The sequence below is a fragment of the Euprymna scolopes genome, chromosome 7, assembly GCF_053919585.1.
Source record: "Euprymna scolopes isolate OS-2025 chromosome 7, ASM5391958v1, whole genome shotgun sequence".
NCBI classification, from domain to species: Eukaryota; Metazoa; Mollusca; class Cephalopoda; order Sepiida; family Sepiolidae; genus Euprymna; species Euprymna scolopes.
Genome location: NC_136488.1, coordinates 172,472,177 through 172,491,050, shown reverse-complemented (window position 1 = coordinate 172,491,050; position 18,874 = coordinate 172,472,177). Strand labels below are relative to the sequence as shown.

Here is an 18,874-nt window from a genome sequence, read left to right as displayed (position 1 = left end):
AATGTCTAACAAAAAGCGTAGCGAATAACAAAAAAATATTACATAGGCATGACTTCCTTAGATTTCAAAACCCGATACTATGACCACAAAAGCACATTCAAAAATAAAAAACACCGTATAAAAACAACACTAGCGAATAAATACTGGGAACTCAAAGAAAGCGGACATTCGCCGGTAGTCGAATGGAAAATAATAAGACAAGCTACCACATGCAGACATTTAGACGACCCATGTAAATTATACCTCCATGAAAAATTTGCTATCCTGTACTTTAAAGAACTTCAAAATCTATTAAACTGTAGGTAGGAAATAGCAAACAACTGTGTTCACAAAATAAAACTTACTCTAGGATAGCGATACAAAATAGCTTTAAAACTAACAATAACAATAGAAAACAAACAAATAAATAAATTAAATAAACATGAATATACATAAACGATCACACGCATATATGTATATATATATATATATATATATATATATATATATATATATATGTGTATATATATGTGCATTATTGTGTACACATAGGTATATTTATATGTATATCAAAAAAAAAAAAAAAAAAAAAAAGAAGTAGAACGGCCACCTAAAACCACTAACCTAGCTCTAAAACAGATCCTTTGTTTGATAAAATGCATGCCCATTGGCTGGTAGGAAGGGGCGCGGTGGATACTAGAAAGATGAGTGGCCAACTAGTAATCCTCAACATGTATAAAAACAAGAAGCAACGACAGAATTCGCGCATAAGCCTGACGAATCCTATAGTTGGATGAAACGCAGAATATTCAGTGTAGCTTAATCGCCATATATATTTTATAAATTACTATATATATATATATATATATATATATATATATATGCTTATTGATTTGTCGTTTGTCACTTGTTTTTATCTTTCTTCCTCAACACAGATTCCATTCCATTCCTCACATTGTGATAGCATTATATATATATATATATATATATATATATATATATATATATATATATATATATATAGCTTTAGTTAAGAACCGCACTCCTTTGTTTACAAAGTCACTTTATATTCAGACAAATATTGTTGAACAGCACGAAGTGTTTCTGCTTAATCGTCTTTTTTTTTCTTTTTTTTTTTGCAATTTATGCATTTACCGTATGCCTGTTCTAATATCGCGGTCGAATTTGTGTAAGGAACGTCCATAATCGTTTTTGTCCATCTGTTTTTTTTATGATTTTGTTTTTTGCAAGTACTTTAAACTGATTTTCTTCAGTCGTCTTCGGGCAGTTTTTGATTCTTGTTTCGTTTAAAATCTGGATGCTTTTGTATGCTTCATTTCAAATTACATTTATATTACTTAAAATAGTAAATTATTGGTATCGTCGGGTTCAAACCCGAAAATTAAGACCATTTTAGATACCCATATCAAGCTCTCGTCAGGCAATACTCATCTATTTTATAACCAAAAGTGGAAATATATATACATCACAAGTTGAAGTATATATATTTCCACTTCCGGTTATAAAATAGATGAGTATTGCCTGACAAGAGCTTGATACGGGTATCTAAAACGGTCCTAATTATCGGGTTTGAAACTGACGGTACCAATGACTTGTCTCATCTAAATACTTTCTGTAAACAAAAAAAAAAATCTATAAATACGCTCTTATTTTCGGATTTTCCTTATAATCGAGCACTCTGCTGGATTTCTTTTTCCAAAAAAACTAATTATATATATATATATAGATATATATATATATAAAGCTGAACGTCTGTATGTGTGTGTGTGTGTGTGTGTGTGTGTGTGTGTGTGGTGAATAGGTCCCTATATGGTTGATTATTTTAAAAAACTGATTGCATATAATGATACAAGATGTATCGAGGATCAAGAATGAGTATGTTTGATCTGGCAGAACGGTGGTTCATAAAAATTGTGGAGTCTGCGTTCGCGCCTGGCCCCCAAAGTATGGAAATAAAAAATGAAAAAAAAAAAAACGTCTACAAGGGTTTTTGATATAGATGTACATAAGAATATTTTGATAAGTATGTTTCAACTTAAATAGGGATGGTATAATAAAATTGTGGGGTCTGCGTTCGCGCCCGCACTCCATGGAAATATGGCACAAACTTTAACAAAGACTTTTCATATCTATTTGCGTAAGTATACTTTGATAATTATGTTTCAGTTTCAAAAAGTATGGTATAATAAAATTATTGGGGGTTCGTTCGCGCCTGACCTCCATAGAATGTAATATGTCACAAAGTTTAACAAGGTTTTTTAAAAGGGGTGAGGGTCCACAATAACACCTTAACTTTAATCTTAATTTACGTTAGCTTTTATTTATTTTTTTGAGTTAAATCATATTGTGTCGAATAAATTCACCTCATAAATTCACGTTCTTATTAAAGTGAAAGACCAAAAAAAAAAAAAGTCGGAACTTTAGACAATTCTCGACACAAATTTTGCATGACTGTTTTTTTCCTTCTCCACTTTCACGTGGCACTCTTTCGAAAATAGATAAATAGATATATAATAAAAAATAAGAACGTTACTTGTTATCGTGTCAAAAGAAGGAAAAAATCTTTCTAGCGTGATTACGTGTCTTTTAAAAACATTTACATAACCTTTTTATTTTTATTTATGTATCTGTTTAAGCTTTTTTTGTCAGTGTACTAGAAAGAATTCAGTTGATTAAAACCCTTTCTGCATGTTCTTTACATTACAATAATACAACCCTGAATCCGATGGCACAATACTACACCGTTCAATACTGTAAAACTGAAACGAAGCTGTTTTACTTGAAAAGGGCGCCATTTTCTTCTTATTCATATTTATATCGATTCTTTGCTTTAAAAAACTAAAGTAATTACGTGTTTACTTTTTTTAATATTCCATTTTGCTGTTTCAGATTATTTTACTAAAGTAAGTAAAGCTTCATTATTTTTCAAAACTGTTTTTGTTTCTTTGTTTTTCGATATTTCGTCGATATCATTTAGTAAGAGTGTTTAGCAGAAAAGCCAACAAACGACTACCAGAAAAAATAAATATCAAGAAATAAATGTTACCATAGTTAATAAAAGTTCAGTTCATGTTTTTTTTTGTTTTGAAATAGTTTTAATGCTCTTTACTTGAAATAATTTCAGCGAACCGAAATTAAAACGAAATTTGAGGCGATAACTACTTAAATGAATTTTTATATAAACTACACATGCCATAATCGAATATTCCTCAAGCACAAAATAACGGAAAACATTAAAATATGTTTATAAATATTACTTACGTTGACGGAACGCTCTTAACTTGTTAACACAGAATGCTCAGGTGCCCCTCCTTCAAATTGAAAACGTGGCTCTCCATTTCAAAGTCGCTAGTCGCTACCATTTTGATTTTTTTTAAAACCGGTTCGTGAATTAAAAAAAAAATTTTTTTTTACAAACTACTTAAAAATACAAACCAATGAACTTTTCTACCATAAAAGTAACTTTTATTGAGTATGGTAACATTGATTTCTTGTATATTTATATTATTATATATATAACATTTTCCCTTTGTAAGGAAACATTATTTTGTTGGTCACTCTTGCCTACGAATGGAAACAAAGTTGATATAAAAAATATATTTTTGCGAAAATTATCTTTACTTTCATCATATTTTGCTAAGGGTAAAATTTTTGAGTATCAAAACCTATCTCTTTACAACCCCCTCCTTTTCATAACCTATAATACAATCACAGTCCATTTTCTGTATACTGTTTTTGAACCCAGTCAACGACGGGTACTTCTGCTATATATATATTTGTAGATAGATGTATTCATCGTTATGATTCGCATTTTCTTTGTTTACAAACAAGGAAATGCAACTATTGTTATTTTCATGGCAAGTGCTCATTTGAGCTCCAATCTATGGTCCCCCTTGCCAAACTAGCTGTAACCACTATTAACATTCCCTCACACTCTCTATATGTGCATAAATCTAAATGCAGATTCCACAAGTGCAGCTCCTTTCCTAGAACCTTCCGCCTATGAAACACTGTTCCAATGGCCTGATTCCTAGGCAAACTACAATATGGTAGTCTTCAAGTCTAATGTAAACAAGTTCTTGCTGAACTGCCCTTTAAATGATCAAGTTGTGCCCAACTTAGTCCATTAACGATTACTACACTACTACCTTGCATTCATTAAATCTTATCCCCGAGTGGTTTTCAGGCCTTTATAAGTGGTAACTCCTTTGTAAAAAAAAAAAAAAAAAAAAAAGAATTATAATTATTGTAAAAGAAATTTTTAGGGAAAAAATAAAGCATAAAATAACGGTTTTTCTGAATAGAATTTTTGTTGAAAGTTAAGCTAATACTTACAATTTTATGTATGATTTTGAATCGGTTGATAATCGTTCGTCTCGAGTGATTCTATAACTGCAAATATGGAAACAAATAACAACGAACCAAACAAAATGACTAAGTCCAGTGCTTATCAGACAGATATCGAGGTCATAATGTCATACGCAGAAAGATTTTATCTATATTTATTTTTGGATCAGGTTTCCTTTCCAAGAATTACATTATTTTACTTTATTTTTTATTTTTTTACTTGCCTCCCCACAAGGGCAGAGTTAGACACAAGATCGGCTTTTAATGTGGGGGGAAACCAGCTCCCCCAAAAGGGGCACTCTGGTTAGTAACTAAAATAAAAAAAATGTATCAGTCATGAAGGATTTCTCGTCCACTAATCGAGACAAAAAACGTCAAGTGTAGTATCAGAACAGATACTACACTTTGAGAATTACATTTTTATTTTCATTTTCAGTTTTTCTCAGAATTTAAAATTGTACTCCAGCCGTTACCTTGCAAATGGACAAACAAATAAAGCAAATAAAAATCTGGGTCGGCATTTTTTTCTTATTTAAAAAAAACAAAAACGTTTTGTCTTTTTTATTACCATCATCATTATTAATCGGTATTGCTTAAAAAAGTCTTTCGCTGCCACATGTCAATTTTATCTGGCATGTTTTGATTTCTTCCAACTGCAGACCAGCTACAGCCATTTCTTGCCTTCGCTTTACACGTCCATTTCCTTCTACGTTGTCTTTCTTTCCCTTGCGAGCATGTGCTGCATTTTTTCTTCCTTTTTTTGTCCCTTCCTCTTCCTGTGCACACTCCTAATTTGCATATGCGCGTTTTTCTGCTGCTGCTGCTCAATATCCTTCACTGCTGCTGATACTTCCACGCGCTCACACACACTATGTTACAAAAATAAAAAAAACTTTTTTTTAAGTGAATCTGTGTCTTTCCAATGCTCTTACCTTCGTGTTAAGAATGGGTTTCTAAAATCTCGATTTGGAGTTATCTCCCTTGTTGCAGACTGTTTGGAAGACCGTCACTCATACTTTAGCCATAAAATTTTATTTTCTTATTTCCAAAATAAAACCACTTGATCAATTTACGTGATTTTTGGTGTATGATATTTTCTTTTAACAGCAGGTATTACATCATAAAGATTTTTCTTTATTATTATTTTTTCAGGTTGGGGAAAGTGATTCTGGACGAGCACCAATTATTTATATTCCTTATCTTAACCTCCATATCTGAAACACTGTGGTGATTTTTTATTGCAACATTAAAGTTTGTGATTTGTTTTGTTTTTTTATCCATATTAGTACTATGAAAGAGCATTTTCTGCAATGCTTGCTTATGTTAAAGGGACAGACCCAAGTAATTAAATAGATAAGTTTGAAAATGATATTTGGAAAAGGTTAGAATTGAACCCAGTATACAGGAGTTAAAAGATAATAGCGATATTCAATTTAAGAATGCAGCGATTGTTCATTCTTTTAGAAATAACTGGATATTAAATATGTCAGTTAAAAGAATGGACAATGCAAGTTGGAATAATGATGAAATAACTAGGTTATAAATGAAACAACTCATTTAGGAATTTCTTTCTACCAAGCGTGATTAGTGCACATGAATTTGAACACGTGAAAGAATCACATTGTTGATCACACTTCTGACGTCATAAAGAAAAGGGAATTCCTAATATATGGGTTCAAGTCAGTGAGTCAGAAGAGGAGAAAAGTCGGAAGAGTTAGGTCAGAGAGAGTTGAGTTGGTCAGACTGAGAGCTGGCGCCCCTTGGAGGCGAAGGGGGAGTTCTTAATTCATCAATCACCAGGACGAGGGAATCATCATTAATATTTGTAAACTTGTCTTTGTTGTCGTCTTTGGAAAATGAAAGGTAATATGTTTTTGACTATCATCTGTAATGAACTTTGTATAACTCCCTCCAAGTATTGTGTCCTCACCGCCATCATTAAGCAATGCCCCCCCATATGTTAAAAGAACTGTACATGTCATATCTCTCAGCCTCCGTTATAAATGTCTCTCTCAGAATACAAATATCTTCCCCTTGTTATAAATGTATCCCGTCATCTGTCAACAGCAACACACACACACACACACACACACACACACACACACACACACACACACACACACACACACACACACACACACACACTCGACGATATACACTTTTCGATACATGTACACATGAGATTTAGCAATTTTTCGAAATTAACCCTTTCCATATCTATTTTTTAGTCGGGTGAAATAAATTCTTTTGAGAGTGCTCAACTGTTTCAGGAGCGAAGTATGATTACTTAATTTAATCACATAAATTAATATACGAAGGTATAAATTTATGCGTAAACTTTAAATATTTACTTCAACAGTGCTCAATAGGTAGTTAGAGCTAGGTAGTAAGTTATAAAATATATATGGCAATTAAGCTACACAAAATATTCCACGTTTCATTCACACTAGGATTCATGAGGCTTATGCAAGTATTTTGTGGTTGCCTCACTTTTTATATACGCACCTTTTATTGTGTTTTTAGTAAGCCAATCAGCTTTCTAGTTTTCGCCGCACCCTTCCTAATAAACTAATACACCGAATGCGATGGCGAGCAAATTTCTTCCTTAAAAATGATAACATAAACAAAAAAGAATCCTAAAATAGATATCTAAGCTCCCTGCCAAAAAACAGCACACACAAAGGAACAGGGAAACCAGATCTCAACTGAGCCTTTGTCCTATAAGTGTCTGCTACCTGACTGATTAGGAAGCCACACTAGACGATTTGAAAATCAGCCTTTCTCAGGTGGATGCTATCCTAAAAAACCTTGACACTTCAAAAGCATGTGGAATTAATCTAATCCTGGCTGTGCTATTAAAAAAATGCTTCGCCAAAGTAGCTCCAGTCCTCTCCAAACTTTACAACAAATGCCTTAATGAATCTTGCTTTCTGGACTGCTGGAAAACTGCTTCTGTGGTACCAGTTTTCAAGAATTCTGGTAAAAGAACTGACCCAGTGAATTATCACCCCATTAACCTCCTCCCACATTTCGCTAAAATATTTCTGTCCATAATTAACCAAGCTCTAGTCCATCACCTTACAGACGCTAAACTTCTGACCGACCAACAATATGGATTTAGGCAAGCTCGTTCCACAGCAGATATCTAACTGTAATCTCTGAACATATATATCATTCACTGGACAAAGCAGGGGAGGGTAGAGCGGTAGCTCTAGATATATCTAAGGCTTTTGACAGGGTATGGCATGAAGGTATTCTAAGAAAATTAGATCATACGGTAGCACTAGATGAATACTTAACATAATTAAATCCTTCTTAGATAAGAGAAAAATCCAGGTTGTTCTCGACAGTTGAACATCTAAACAATATGATATAAATGCAAGAGTGCCCCAGGGTTCTATCCTTGGACCTCTATTGTTCCTGATATTCATAAATGACCCCCCCCCGACAAAATTGCCTCTGAGATGGGTATATATGCTGATGACACTACACTCTATGGCAGGCACGACAGGAAGACGAATGAACACATTTCTAAAGAAATGGCAGAAACACTAGAGGAAGACCTCCAATCTGTAGTGGAATGGGGACAAAAGTGGTTGGTCGCGTTCAATGCTGCTAAGACTAAACTAGTTTCATTCAATAATTACAAGAAACCCTCTCTACCACCCATAGCAATGGCCAACGACTCTTTATCTGAGAGTACATCTTTCAAACTCCTTGGCCTAACGTTCACAGGAAACATGAGTTGGAACAATTACATTGAAGGCATTGCCAGGGCCGCTGCAAGAAAGGTGGGCTCTCTCTACCGTGCTAGACAACTACTAACACCCGAAAGTATCCTGTACCTCTATAAGGCCACCATTCGCCCATGTATGGAGTATTGCTGTCACATTTGGGCTGGTGCATCTGCTACTAGTCTCTCGCTCCTTGACAAGGTTCAAAAGAGAGTCGCAAACCTGATAGGCCTGAACTGGCATCTAAGCTTCAGCCTTTGTCCCATCGACGAAATGTTGCATCCCTCTGCCTGTTCTACAAGTATTTTAGTGGTGAATGCTCTGACGAACTGCAATCACTTGTGCCCCCACGACGTGAGCATCCTCAACAAACCCGACAGGCTGCTTAATCCCACCCCCACACTGTAGAGATCCCTAGATGTAAAAGATCTTTCTACTCCAATAGTTTCTTCCGCAGAACCGCTAGACTTTGGAATTCCATTCCAGGTCCCTGCTTCCCCAACAGTACTGACATGCAGAAGTTCAAGTGTAACGTGAACCGACATCTTGCTGCCCAAATGCCAACATATTAACCCAGTAGTTGTTGCCTCTGATAGTAGCCCCCTACACCAAAGTGGCCATTTGCCTTGTTTGGGGTGAAAATGTAATTAAAAAAAAAAAAAATTTTAACCTTCAAAACTGAAATATTGTCGATACCCGTCTCCCTCCTACTTATTATTTATAAAGTAATCTCAACCAGATGTAAAAACTCGAGAAAACCAAATAGGAGATAGAGCTAAAGGTAAAGTATCCAATAATGGTAAAATCCAAAAATGCAAATCCAAGAAAGTTAAATTTCCATTCGCACAAGTAAAATCCAAAGCAATTGCGTAATTGGAAGATCCAAAATAATCCAAAAGGCTGAAATCACTGAAATAATTCACAGATAGGTACAAGGAAAAGGGGAAAGAATTCCAATAATATTATTAAAAGAAAAATAAGATATGGGTTAAACTCGGCTGCCGAGGCAATGCGTAATTAAGAAAAAGGAGTGAAGAAGAAGAAGAGAGAAAAAATAAGTGAAGAAAAGAAAGATTTATAGAGCTGTTTTCATTTGGTGTCTTTTAATAACTTCTGCTGATATTTTCTTAAGTAATAACTTGTACATTTCAGTTGACCTCTTTTTTGCCCGATATTTTTGGCGCCTTTTAACGTCATCTTGTCTGGGTCATTTTGACATTGGCTTTTCTATTTTCTATTTAATTCAATCACCATTCAATTTTTTTTTTGCCGATTTAAAAAAATATTCTTATAGTTAACTATACTTTACGTTTATTTATTTTTACTTCCTTATGATAAAAATATATACAAATATGTAAACTTTTTTGTCAATTGATTTTGCGTTTTTAATCGCATAGAAATATCTAAACAGTTTGACAAAATAAACATAGTTATTTGAAAAAGATATGCTACCAAAAATCACAAAATCAATTAGTTAAGAATGTTTAGGTATTTATATATATTATTATTATAAGGGAGGGGGGTAAAAATAAACGTGAAATATAGTTAACTATAAACATATGTTTTTGTTCTTTTAATCGACGACGATCGTGATAAACGGAGCAGGTTTACATAAAGTATATGTAAATAAAGTATATTTAAATATAGTACATTAAAAAAAGAAAGCATAACTATATTAAAAAAAACGTAACTATGTTATAAAAAATATGTTAGCAAACATATGTTAATATTTTTCACAAAATTAATCAGTTTTGAAAAATAGCGAAAGTATTGTAGCCATTTTGTGCTTCCATACCTCAACTTACAGACCAGCCGCCATGTTTTAAGCTTAGGGTCTGGTTTTATGCACCATTACTGAAAATTCAATAACATGTGCGTATATATAAACGTGCGATAACCATAACTTTTCGCATAAGCCTGATGAATTCTCACAAGAATGAAACGCGGAATATTCTGTGTAGCTTAATTGCCATATATAGTTTCATAACATGATCTGAAATAACAGCAAGGGGAGACTTGATTCTAAATATTTCTCATATGTTATATCTCCCCTCTTTTGGAAATAGGGTACGATTATGAATATCTTCAGTATCAAATAATCCTTATACACTGAAATTTACTTTATGTATGAAAACCAAAGAGGAGAGATATAACATATGAGAAATATTTGGAATCAAGTCTCCCCTTGCTGTTATTTCAGATCATTTGAAACCATAGTACAAGTTTTAGTCTCCCTCGCCACCAAGGTCATAGGTTTTGGGGATATATATATATATATACTCCTATAAATTTGGGATTTTGTGTATGTTTCTCTATTTATTTGAAAAGAAAACAAACTTTGTTATATATGGGTCGTGGAATTGCATTCATCTACAAAAGATCTAGCTAATTTGCATATTAGTTTAAACATCGATTTTAATGAATTCCTTATTAGTTTTTCAATTTTCTTATGGGATGATCATCTTAAGTTAATTTTTTTTTTTTTTTTAACATAGACGTCACCACTTATCAAGGCCGATAGGCCACTCAAGGATAAGGGTTAAAGAGTGTAGAGTAGTCAAAAGGACAATATAGTAATCGATAGTAATGGAAGTTCGGTAAATTTGTTAACCCAAGTGGAACGGCTCATCAGAAACTTGTTCACGTTGGATTTGAAGACAACCATATTATAGACAGCTGGAAAGCAGGAAAACGGAAGACAATTCCACAGGCGTGCAGTTCTAAGGAAGAAGCTTTGATCATGGAATCTACGTTTAGGTTTAGGTACAGATAAAGAGTGGGGAAAATTATTGATAATGTTTTCAGCTAGTCTAGTGTTTCTTGTGAAAGTTTGGCGAGGGGGGACCATAGATTGAAGCTCAGTTGAACACTTTTCATGAAAATAACGATAAAGCAGAGACAAACTCGCAACATCTTATTACGTGTAATTGTATGCATGTAGATATTCTACATTTACATCATCAACGTTCTGTCCCCATCTGGCACCAATTGAAATGGATGGCTCTCGTCTAGGAGAAGCCCCATGTTTTGACAAGCTTCTGGGTTTGTCCTTTACTCCTGATCTGAAATGGAACATGTACATCAAGTCTGTTGCCAAGGTCGCTGGAAAGATGGTGGGATCCTTCTACCGCTCCAGAAGATATCTCACTACTGATGCAATTCTCTATCTATATAAAAGCCAAGTACGTCCAAGGATGGAATACTGCTGCCATATCTGGGCAGGGGCTGCTAAAAACAGCCTATCCTGCCTTGACAGAGTACAAAATAGACTTCGTGGCTTAGTGGGGGATGCCCTTTTCTCTTCTCTGCAACCTCTCTCCCACAGAAGAGACGTTGCGAGCCTATCCTTGTTTTATCGTTATTTTCATGGCAGGTGCTCGTCTGAACTCCAATCTCTGGTCCCCCCTCGCCAATCTTTTACGAAAAACACCCGTCTAGCTGAATCCACTGTGAAAAATTTCCCCCACTCTATATCTGTGCCTAAATCAAAACGTGGATTCCATGAACAAAGCTTCTTTCTTAGAATTGCACGCCTGTGGAACTCCGTTCAGTCTGCTTGCTTCCCACCTTACTACAACCTGGATGTCTTCAAGTCCAACGTAAACAAATTCCTGATGAACCGCTCCCTTAAGTAAACACTTCATCAAATCTCTACACTAACGTACTGTACTTGCAATAACCCTTATCCCTGAGTGGCTTCCGGGCTTTGATAAGTGGTGATCACCGTGTAAAAAATAAAAAATCAAAAAAAATGTATACTTGCGTAATATTTGCATAAAAAGTTTATAGTAAACACAAACCTCTTTCTATCATTATTTATGTATTATGTATATATATATATATATATATATATATATATATATATATATATATATATATTTGTGTAAAAAAAATTCCTTACCAAACTCCTCGGTTAGTTTTTGGTCTATAGACATGAAACTTAATATATAGGATATTCGAACTCATGCAAAACTTTATATTTGGGTTTTAGCCTGGGAAAATTGGTGCAAAAGTGTGAAAATTAAAGAAATGAAATTTGCCAGCTGAAGGTCGAACGACAGCATTACGAATATGCATGCATAACGTAATAGCTATTGGTTTATGTTTAAATTTTTAGCCTTGCAGCAAACATGCATTAACGTTAAGGGAAAAAGTAAATCATAAGGTAAACGTTTTGGTTTCAATCGTCGGTGGTGGCGAACAAGTCGTTTTTTTTACTTTTTAAATCATTACTATATATTGGGTCCAATATAATTATAAATACAAAATCTGGGTTTGTTTTACTGTACACATAGATCCGAAAAAGTTGTCACATAACAAATATAGAACAAATAAATGTTATCAAAGGCAAGATAAGTTACTTTTCTACTAAACTCTCTCTCTCTCTCTCTCTCTCTCTCTCTCTCTCTCTCTCTCTCTCTCTCTCTCTCTCTAAGGTGGTAAGTTTGGGAAAATGAATTATAAATAAAAAAAACAGTCAAAATACTGTTAAAACCCCGCTGAATATATGTCAGCATATATCACGGTAACATATATTGAGCGAGTTTCCAACAGTATTTTTAGTGCAAGTCTATAAATGGGCCACAACAAATCTTTTATACAATAAAAATCTGAAAAAAATCTTTATAATGTACGTACTCACCACTGCATGAAGATGTCATATTCCAAAAATCACGTAAATCGATCAAGTAGTTTTTTTTTATTTAAGAAAATCAAATATTATCGGAAGTTTAATTGAAGATTTGACACCTTTTCAAATCTGTGTGTACAGTAATACAAACCCAAAGACACATTCTAGAAGTCAATTTATTTATTTATTATCCCCCAAAATCGTAAAATTTGTTTTTTCTTACAAAAAAAAAAGTACTTCGTTTATTAAAGTCTATTTTAAGACGAAAAAAAAAACCAAAAAAAAACTAGTCTTTTCCACATTCTCTTTATTAAAAGAAGTCAATTTATTTATTATCCCTAAAAATCGTAAAATTTGATTTTCTTCAAAAAAAAAAAAATGTACTTGATTGATAAAATATTCGATGGTCTGCATGTACTGCCCTTGTTGACCCATATTTCCGCCAGGGGTCGTTAGTGGCATTATCTCTCAAACAAGATGGCGTGTGCCAAATCTCTCAATTAAACCTCCGATCATATTTGATTTTCTTAAATAAAAAAAAACTACTTGATCGATTTATGTAATTTTTGGAATATGACATCTTCATGCAGTGATGAGTACGTACATTATTAAGTTTTTTTTGCAGATTTTTATTGTATAAAAGATTTGTTGTGGCCCATTTATAGACTTGCACCGTATTTTTTTCTGATTTTTTTTATTTATAACTCATTTTCCCAAACTTACCGCCTCAGAGAGAGTCGGCCGCCATTTAAAATTTTCCAATACATCGGTAAACACTGTACGTTTTTCGAGCTTAATGAACATGTTACATTAAATATAAACACTAAAACATATCCATTTGGGTAGAAAAGTAACTTATCTTGCCTTTGATAACATTTATTTGTTCTATATTTGTTTTGTGACAACTGTTTCGAATGTATGTGTACAGTAAAAGAACCCCCGAAATCTGCGTTAATAAAAATATCATATTTAAGCATATTTTACGACCGGGCAATGCCGGAAGGCCTGCTAGTATACAAACAAAACAAAAACGATCCTATATATTATTCTGTGCCTCGTCTATACACAAAAAACAAACAAAAAATGTGGTTCTGAAATAGTGCCGACTGGCATTTTTTTTTTTTTACTGGCATCCCTACCACTTACGAACTCCCCTTACCAATTGAATCAGCGTCTGTTTTCTTTTTGTATTTTTGTCATGCTTCTCTACTCGATGCGAATTTCCATCCACAGCGACACCAGTTCGCCTGTCCATCTTCATCAATTCCGCTACGTGCGCACAGCATCCGCACGCCCCTCCTTTCGCCCAATGCGCACTTTGGTTATTTATATACGACGTTGCGCGCTCTTTTCCTCTTCAAATAAAACACGAAGAGTCCCGTAGCGTTTTACTTTCTAAGAAAGATTCGCTTTTATTTGAAGCTGTATCATCGCATTTCTAGCAGATCTGTACGTCGATCTGTCACGACCCGTCACGCTTTAGTATTTGATTGTCTAAACCGTCCACATTAAACGGACGTATCTTAGTTGAGATGCGACCAATTATGTCTAGAAGTGACTCTGTCCGTCGGATTGTCTGCTACACCTTCGCCTAAATAAAATTTGCGTTAACTTGTTGGCAAGGAGTAAAATGTAATATCCATTTTTATATTGCACTGTATATTATCTGTTCTTGGTCAGCGAAAACAAATCCTTCTAGACTGTGGCCATTTTAATTTCTGTTCAAACCAGAGCGCCCCTTTTCAGGGAGCTAGATTATTTTTACATATAAATCCGACAGCTGTCTAACTCCACCCTCGTGGGGAAAAAAGTAAATAGGAACATTTTCGTTGGTCTGTCATACTTAAGTTTAAAATAGCATATTCGTTGGTTTGTCATACTAAAGTTTGAAATGGAGTTTTCATTGGTCTGTCATACTTTTTTTTTTTTTAAATTCAATTTTCACCCCAAACAAGGCACAGTGCCACTTTGAAGTAGGGGACTACTATTGGAGACATAAGTTGCAGGGGTATTATGAAGGGAGATGAGTAGCAAGATGTCTGTTCATATTATACTTGAACTTCTGCATGTCAGTACAGTTGGGAAAGCAGAAACCCGGAAGGAAGTTCCAAAGTCTAGCAGTTTTTGTGAAGAAACTATTGGAGTAGAAGGCTTTCTTACACCTAAGGATCTCTACTGTGAAGGGGTGGGATTTAGTTGCTTGTTGGGTTTGTCGGAGGTATTTACGTCGAGGGGGTACAAGTGCTTGTAGTTCGTCAGAGCATTCACCATTAAAAAATACTTGTAGAAGAGGCAGAGGGATGCAACATTTCGTCGATGGGACAGAGGCTGAAGCTTAGATGACAGGACCTATCAGGTTGACGACTCTCTTTTGAACCTTGCGAGAGACAAGTAGCAGATGCAGCAGCCCAAATGTGACAACAATACTCCATATATGGGCGAATAGTGGCCTTATAGAGGTACAGGATATTTTCAAACATAAGTAGTTTTCTAGCACGGTAGAGAGAGCCCACCTTCTTTGCAGCAGCCTTGGCAATGCTCTCAATATATCCATTCTAGTTTATGTTCCCTGTAAACGTTAGGCCGAGGAGTTTAAAAGAAGTACTTACAGATAATGTGCTGTTGGCCATTGCTATTAATGGTAGAGAAGGTTTTTTTGTAATTATTGAAGGAAACAAGTTTAGTCTTGGCAGCATTGAATGTGACCATCCATTTTTGTCCTCATTCGACTACAGATTGGAGGTCATCATCCAGTGTGTCTGCCATTTCCTTAGATATGTGTTCATTTGTTTTCCCCTCATGCCTGTTATAGAGAGTGGTGTCATCAGCAAATATACCCATCCCAGAAACAATTTTATCGGGGAGGTCATTTATGAATATCAGGAATAATAAAGGTCCGAGGATAGACCCCTGAGTTACTCTCGCATTTATATCATATTGTTTAGATGTATGACCGTTGAGGACAACCTGGATTTTTCTCTTATTTAAGAAGGATTTAATTACATTATGTATTCTTCCAGTGATACCATATGATCTAATATTCCTGAGAAGACCATCGTGCCATACCCTGTCAAAAGCAGATATATCAAGGGCTACCGCTCTACCGTAACCTGTTTTGTTCAGTGAACAATATATGCGTTCAGAGATTATAGTTAGGATATCTGGTGTGGAACGGACTTGCCTAAATCCATATTGATTGTTGGTCAGGAGTTTAGCAGCTGTAAGGTGATGGACTAGAGCTTCATTAATTAAGGACTCAAATATTTTGGCAAAAAGCAGGAAAAGACTAATGGGGCGATAATTTAATGGGTCAATCCTTTCGCCAGAATTCTTGAAAACTGGTGCCACAGAAGTGGTTTTCCAGCAGTCTAGATTCGTTAATGCATTTTTTATAAAGTTTGGAGAGAACTGGAGCAACCTAAGTGGAGTAATTTTTTTAATAGCACAGCTGAGATGAGATCGGGTCCACATCTAGGTTTTTCATGATACCATGTACCTGAGAAGGGGTGATTTTCAAATCGTCTAGTATGCCGTCTGTCTGCAAAGGAAAGCCAGGGAGGGAGTGGTGTGCCAGGTCCAATGTGGAGTATGAGGCAAACTGGCTGGTGAGCTGGTTAGCCTTCTCGGTTGCCGTGCAAACAACCCCATGATCGTTTGATAATTGGGGAATCGTTGACTACTCATTATTTACTATACTGTTGTAGATTTTCCAAAAATCACGATTTCCTAATTTCTGTGCTCAAATGCGTTTTCTGATGGTTTCAGTTTATTCAGTCTTAGCTTTCGCTATTTCTTTTTTACAATTACTTCTAGCTTCTATATACTTTTGTCTGTTTGGACTGGACTTATGTTGGTTGAATCTGCGGTACGTATGCGGCCTTTGAGCAATGGCAGCTGCACAAGTAGAAGTAAACCATTGGGGAAAGTGGGGCTTGCTATAGAATTTCCGTGTGGGAACATGTGCTTCAATTGCAGTTTTGAACCATTCAGTGGTCTCATTTGCACACTGTTCAGTGGGAAGAGAAAAGATATTTCTCCATGGGGCATCTCTGATGAGATCCCTGATGACTTCCCAGTCAGCCTTTTTGTAATACCTCATTGTTTTGAGCAAGGTCTCTTCAGTTTGGGGGTCGAGAATTTAGGGCGATATCTACCATTATCACAGTATGATCAGCATTCCTGAGTGGGCTGTGGGTATTAGTTATACAATCATCGGGATCTGTGGTCAGAAATAGATGTAGAAGTGAGGCATATGCTTTGGGAAACGTGTTGGAAATGTAACTGTCTGTAATAGGGAATGAGAGATAGACAAGCTATGTGTTGTGCTACCAGCTACATCTGTGTAAGTAGAGAATCCAAGTCAGTTACTGTGGTGGACACTGAAGTCACCAAATACATGTACTTGTGCGCTAGTATTGAGAGAGAGTGCTATATCTATGCTGTCAGAGACTTTGTTTATTAGAGTACAGTCTTGGGTTGAGGGGGAGCGGTAGAGAAAATACAAGTAGCTAATATTATGTTGCATGTTTAGCCTGAAGCACATAAAAGCCTGGTCGTCTGATTCTAGTTTTATTTCTCTAGTCAAGGGGAGGGTGTTACTAATATAGACTCCAAGTCCATGCATATGTCTGTCCGAGTCCTTACGGTAGAGTGGGAGATAACCAGGCATGTTAAAGTGGTTAGAGGGAATGGAGGCGTGAAGGTTAGTTTCACTTAATGCTAAGATATTCAGGGTGTTTACTAGGAGAAATGCTTCAACATCATCTTACGCTTGAAATAATATTTTCATTGGTCTGTCATGCTTTAGTTTAAAAAAGCATTTTCGTTTGTCATAGTTATGTCTGAAATATAACTGTCGCCAGTTTTTCATACATAATTTGGAAGTAAATTATCAAAAGCATTTTCCTTTGTCTGTCACACTCAAAAAGAATTCACTGGTCTGTCTTACGATGATTGACAGATCTAAAAACACATCCACACATATTTTTTTATATCCATATAAAACTCATCTTTTATATACTCATATATGCTCATATATGCTCATCCGGCTAAGGATTTTTATCCTGAGCCTTCAAATCAACAGAGATTAGACTATTCCTGTAATGATCCGTTTCGTGTTGATTTTGTGGTGGACAGGCTGTGCAGTTCTAGGTGGTCTAGTCTTTGCTTTCACTATTTGAGAAGCGGTTATATCCTCACCGAAGAATGCCGACGGGACTGTCCAGGCACTTTTTGCAGATCAGAGTGCCCTTCCTCAGAGGCGTTGACTTCTCTATCCTCATCTTTTCCTTACCGTTTCGTCATTTCGCACAGAGCTCGGTATTTGTATACGTGTGTCTACGCTCTCTTACAGTTTGAATAATGATAATAATAATATTAACAATAATAATAATAACAACAACAACAATAATAATAATATTAACAATAATAATAATAATAATAACAACAACAATAATAATATTAATAATAATAATATTAATAATAATAATAATAATAATAATAATATTAATAATAATAATAATAATAATATTAATAATGATAATAATAATAACAACAACTACAACAACAATAATAATAATAATAGTATTAATAATAATAATATTAATAATAATATCAATAATAATAATAATAATAATAATACCAACAACAACAACAACAATAATAATAATAATAATAATAATAATAATATTACGCTGAATAAGTGCGAAGAGAACTGGGACCTTGGGGAGGCTTATTGCCACTGAAATCCCAGCAAAGTCCAATAGCTGCTGCCAACGAAAAATCAATGGCAAGCAGCTGTTGCGATAATGCAAATTTATTTGCAAATGTTATCGAAATAGGTGGAGAGTAGCGGAAACCAGTGAAGACTTGTCACTCGGCTTCCAGGGAACACCACTTGGCTGTTTTCAGGGAAAGATCTCTGAAGACCTATGTGAAAGCTCCTTGTGAGCCAATAATAATAATAATAATAATAATAATAATATTAATAATAACAAAACTCACAGGAAACCGGATATTGATGTGGCTTGCACAAACGACATCAACTTAACAGGCAAGAAGAATGAGAAACTACAGAACTATGAGAAACCGAGGTTGGGTTAGGGTTAGTTTGTGGAATCAGCAAATTTCAAAAATATAAAAAAACTGAGGTTGGGGATGGTTA

At 34.9% G+C, this 18,874-nt stretch overlaps 1 protein-coding gene across 2 annotated transcripts in view; it reads right to left on the bottom strand.

The window, feature by feature from the left end:
- LOC145280149 (single-strand DNA endonuclease ASTE1-like) overlaps window positions 1-18,874 on the bottom strand; it is a 78,035-nt gene that overhangs the window by 33,152 nt on the left and 26,009 nt on the right. The window contains exon 1 of one of the 2 annotated variants that reach the window (XM_080131920.1): window positions 4,336-4,444. The exons of the other annotated variant lie outside the window; for it this stretch is intronic. The gene's annotated coding sequence lies outside the window, so the exon portion shown is untranslated. Of the gene's footprint in view, window positions 1-4,335; window positions 4,445-18,874 lie in introns of those variants that run through there. 2 annotated transcript variants of the gene reach the window in all.